Genomic DNA, 5,335 nt, shown 5'->3' with positions numbered 1-5,335 from the left:
CAAGATTTGATCCTTTACCTCTTTCAACGAGTACCGTGTCGATGTTCATTCGAAGTCTCGATGTGTCTTGATAGTGAATTTAGGCATTGGCTATTGCGTTTATTCAAGGGCTAGGTTTTCTTGTCAGAGTTGGTACAAGGTTGACTCTGGTTTCCATGATATGTTTTGTTAAGCTAATGCAAGAAAAGGTGAAGAACGGTGGAGGTTACCGGAGGTGAACAAAATGACATGGTTGTGTTCTCTTTGTAATTTTTTTTCTCCAGGATGTCTATGTAATATGGGGATTTATTTCATCCAAATCTCTCCTACTTAAAAAAGACGCAAGGCGTGTTCCGTCCGCCAGAATATTCCTCCGCTCTTTTCCGATCCGTCCGAGCTTCGTGACCTCCGCTCCGTCGCCGCCTTCTCCGCCCCCCCCCCCCCCCATACGCAACAGTCGCGCCATTTCCCCCTCCGCTCCGTCCGATCTCCGCCTTTTCCGCTCCCACAACAGCGGCGCCTTTTCCCCTCCGCCTTCTCCGCTCCCACCCCCCCCCCCCCCCCCCGCCCTCCCCGACCCCCCGGGAAAACCCGCTGCCGCGGAGCTCCCGCAAGCCGCCTTCTCCGATCCGTCCGAGCTGCGTGACCTCCGCTCCGTCGCCGCCTTCTCCGCCCCCCCCCCCCATCCGCAACAATCGCGCCTTTTCCCCCTCTGCTCCGTCCGATCTCCGCGACCCCTGCCCACAACAGCGGCGCCTTTTCCCCTCCGCCTTCTCCGCTCCCCCCCCCCTGCCCTCCCCGACCCCCCGGGAAAACCCGCTGCCGCGGAGCTCCCGCAAGCCGCCTTCTTCGCTCCCCCCGCCTTCTCGCCCCCCCCCCCCCCGCTCCGGGCTTCTCCGCAACTGTCGCTCCCTTCTTCGCCGCAGATCCCGTGCTTTTTCCGCTCCATCCGAGCTCCTCTACCCAGCCCTGTACGGGTAAATCCGCCGTCGCCGCCTTCTCCGCTCCCCCCGCCCTACCCGGGAAAACCCGCTGCCGCCAGTCCCGCCCACCCGTACCCGGGAGAAACCGCTGCCGCCATTCCCGCCCCGGGCTTCTCCGCAACACCCGCCACAGCCGCTTCGGGCTTCTCCGCAACAGCCGCACTGGGTTCCCCGCCCACGTGTGGTCCCATGGAGGAGACCCCACTGCCACCAGACCCTCCCTATAAGTACCTCGTCATCGAGGGCAACACCACGGTGGAGACGGCGAGTACACATCCTCCGGCCCCCTTGCGAGGTAGTCTATGTTCCTTTCTCCCTAACAGATCATGATTGAATTTAATTAAAATGCAAGTACTTGGTGATTGAATTTCATTCTCTGTTCCTTTCACCCTTCTTGATCATGCTCAGTTGATCGACTCTGTAACAAGGTGGAGGCGCTGTACGAGCTGTACAAGAAGATCCCTTCAAACTGGTATGTCCTGGAATTTGGCCTTGGTGCCTCTTGTCGAACTGATGCTTGTTGTGAATGTGTTCACCCGGCCCTAGCTTGGCTGCAATACCAGATTCGCTGATGTAGTAGAGGTTGCATTTGCTTGCGATAGATCGCTCTCTGGATTTGGTTGTCTATGTGGTTCATTGTATATGAGTGTACGGTTGTTTTATGAATGTCATATACTGGTGCCTCTTGTTCAATTCTTTGATGGATGGCTTTGATCCTGCGGGTCTGCCAAACTCATGCTCTGAACCACATTGCGGGTATTGCAGCGGAACGACGACGCTTTACATCTTCATTGATTCATTCCATCACTTATTTGTGAATGTGTTCACCCGGCCCTAGCTTGGCTGCAATACCAGATTCGCTGATGTAGTAGAGGTTGCATTTGCTTGCGATAGATCGCTCTCTGGATTTGGTTGTCTATGTGGTTCATTGTATATGAGTGTACGGTTGTTTTATGAATGTCATATACTAATGCAAGTACTTGGTTTGCTTACAATTTCTCCCTTCCAGAGTTGGTATTTAATTAAAATGCAAGTGCTTGGTATACAATGACAGTACCTGAACTTTATGTTTCATCTTTCTGTTTCATCTTTTTTTTGCTTAGGTTGGATAATGTGGTAGGTTTTGTAGTAGAGATTGAACACGTACAAATGGATCCACCGCTGATAAACATGGATATCACTTATTAGATGGGGCAATTTGGTAGCAGTTTAATGTGGAGAGCTCATGGTTAAGCTCAATTAAAATTTTCAGAAATTCTCAGTATATTAGAATTGAGTAGTATATCAGCCAAAAAAAAAAACACGATGTCAGAATTTCTGAGAACTTGTTTTGTTTGAACTGAATGACTTGGTTCGATGTTATTGGATTGTAAGACTTAAGATTATAGTATAGTATGTAACTAAAACTTAAGCAGTTCTGCTACCCTCAGTCATATACTAATGCAAGTACTTGGTTTGCTTACAATTTCTCCCTTCCAGAGTTGGTATTTAATTAAAATGCAAGTACTTGGTATACAATGACAGTTGTTGTCGAATCATGCTCTTGGTATTTCATTAGATCTTATTTACTTTTAGCACGAACTTGCACTCACTACAGTTTAGCCATTCAATTTTTTGCTGTTCTTTTACGGGCGCGTCGGGTTTCAGGCTGGGCATAGGGCTTTTGCTGATTGCATGAAGCTGGGCTCCGGCCTGACGTTTTGACCCCATGTTTTTTTTCAGACCAACAGATCTAGCACTGAATTGTGGCCTGCCATTGTGTTAAGCTTTGCGCTGGATGATCAGCCAGAAGGTGCAGGACTGCTGAGGTGCAACTTGTCGGCATTGTATCTTTGCATTATCAGGTAATAGAGTTCTTTCTTCGTTATCATATGGAATTAATGCAGAATGGGCCTATTTTATTATTTGGAGGTATGCGAAGTAAATTAGTGTGACAATAACAATTTTTTTGCAAAGTTGGAATTTGTTGTAGTTGAAGTTCCGCACGTGCAAATAGTTGAAGTTCCGCACGTACAAATGCATACTTTCTGTTTCATCTTTTTTTTGCTTAGGTTGGATAATGTGGTAGGTTTTGTAGTAGAGATTGAACACGTACAAATGGATCCACCGCTGGTAGGTTTTGTAGTAGAGATTGATCGATCGCTTCCGAGGGGAGGAGGTGGTGTACCATAGCTTTGATCGTGCAGAAGACGATCCCCATAACTACTACCCCCCTGAGTTTCTTAACTCGCTGACACCTAACGGGCTGCCTCCACACGTTCTGAAGCTCAAGATGAACTGCCCTATCATATTACTCAGGAATATTGACCCCGCGAATGGACTTTGTAATGGGACTAGGCTGGTGGTCCGGGGGTTCCAGAGAAATACCATCGATGCAGAGATTGTGCTGGGGCAGCATGTTGGAAAGAGGGTTTTTCTACCTCGGATCCCCCTGTGTCCTTCTGATGATGAGATGTTCCCTTTCCAGTTCAAGAGGAAGCAGTTTCCTGTCAGGCTCAGCTTCGCCATGACGATCAACAAGGCACAGGGACAGACCATCCCAAACGTCGGTATTTACCTACCCGAGCCAGTGTTCTCTCACGGTCAGTTATACGTCGCGCTATCTAGAGCCACCGCCAGAGTGAACATCAGGGTCCTCGCTGTCCAGTCTGATGACAAAAAAAAGAAGTTCTTAAAGCAAAATGGTACGTACACGATGAACATCGTCTACAGAGAGGTCCTTACAGCATAAGCGAGGTATTTGTGGCATATTTGTCGTTTATACTCTACATAATCATGATTTTTTTTTATTCTATCCATCTGTTTATGCACTTCTTCTGACAATTACAATGAAATATAATGCGTTTACAGGATGTGCACGAACTAAGAAAGAAGTTTCTGGTTGACCTGCTAAAATACAATGGGAATGAATCTAAAGACAACATCCCTGAAGTTGTACGAGAATTTGTTAAACGTATTAGATAGTGTATTGTTTCGGAATGAGATATAAGTTGTACTATTATTTTTGCTTATGACTATTGTACTATTTACCGTTTATTTTGCTTATTATGACTATTGTACCATTTGTTAAACGTTATATCGGATGCTGTTTTACCTTAATGTAGTATTTTTCTGAATTTTTCTCTTTTTTTATTCACCACATCATCGTATTATTAGTGTATTTGCTTTTTCAGAGAAATGAATTTTGGTGGAGTAAAAGTCAGGATCCGGAGCCTTGAGTCCTCATCTTGTGCTTTCTTCTTCCTTTTACTATTTCTCCCGTTGCAACGCACGGGCAGAAAACTAGTTTAATATAATTCCAGCTCTATTTGCCAAAAAAACCACAAACAATAGCTATTCTTGGTGGTTTCCTTGCCCAACAATAAAAGTAGGAATTTCTTTGCAATTCCATTTACCCCTCACGATAACCCACCAGTAAAAATAGCAATCTTGTGGCGGTTTATTGCACAAGCGCAATGCACCACTTTTGCCAACAGTTCCTCCTCTCCCTGGCATTTCACCACCAGCTGACGTATCCCCCGTTCCACCGGCGCATGCATCGTACAATCCCTGTCAAACGTACTCATGTCGGCACAAGTCAGAAAGAATTAAACAATGCAATGCAATGCCCCAATGGCCCAATACATGCATACACACTGATTTGCTGCTGCACTCCATATGCTTTGCGATGTCATCCAACGCGAAGGACGGCAATAATTCATCCAACATCTCATGCATCGATCGATCCCTTTCCTTTCCTTGGGATTCCCAGTCACCCGGTGGTCGGTCAGTGCTTGTGCTGTGGTGGCAGCAGTCGTAGGAGTACCAACCATGTCAGCACCAGGGCATGCAATGTCAGCATACAGTCGAGAGACATGGTAGTACTGCTGGAAAAGATTCAAATTCTTGCGCGGTTTCATGACTTTCATCGATGTCGAGTGAGGCTGAGTTTTAACTTATGCGACTTTGCTCTTGTTTTCCAACCTGTAAAACTGCCATCTCAAATCCTATCAAAATCTATTTAGACGATTTGACTTTGTCCTTCTTGTTTTTTCTTTTCTTCTTCTCTCTCCAGATAGATGTTGTCACCTAGGTTCTTGTGCAATGTTTCCTCTGTCACATGCTGTGTACGTAGTGAGAAGCATGCAGACATCCATGTCACGAGCTTGCGTCTTTGCATGTACACTGTACGTGCAGGCAGGTCGTACGTTTCACCGGTTGGGGCTGTGTCCACGACGACCGTTGGCTCAATGTCTTGCTTTGTTGGTTGGCGTTTGTTTCTGTTTATAAGCCAATAAGTTAAAATAAACGTTAAACTTTTTGCTGGTTTATAGATTTTTTGATAAATTGATTTTTGATGAAATAAATTATATATATATATATACACACACATA

The 5,335-nt window shown here is 46.1% G+C and overlaps 1 long non-coding RNA gene across 1 annotated transcript; it reads left to right on the top strand.

Annotated features, from left to right (window-relative positions):
- The first annotated feature begins 863 nt into the window (after window positions 1-863).
- LOC133887430 (uncharacterized) lies at window positions 864-3,948 on the top strand. The gene is made up of 4 exons (XR_009903557.1): window positions 864-1,257; window positions 1,371-1,434; window positions 2,685-2,806; window positions 3,813-3,948. It is a non-coding gene; the product is annotated as an uncharacterized LOC133887430 (long non-coding RNA).
- Window positions 3,949-5,335: the final 1,387 nt, after the last annotated feature.

This window comes from Phragmites australis, chromosome 12, assembly GCF_958298935.1.
Source record: "Phragmites australis chromosome 12, lpPhrAust1.1, whole genome shotgun sequence".
Taxonomy (NCBI): domain Eukaryota; kingdom Viridiplantae; phylum Streptophyta; class Magnoliopsida; order Poales; family Poaceae; genus Phragmites; species Phragmites australis.
The sequence above is the reverse complement of the archived record's forward strand: the minus strand, read 5'-3'. Positions and strand labels throughout refer to the sequence as shown.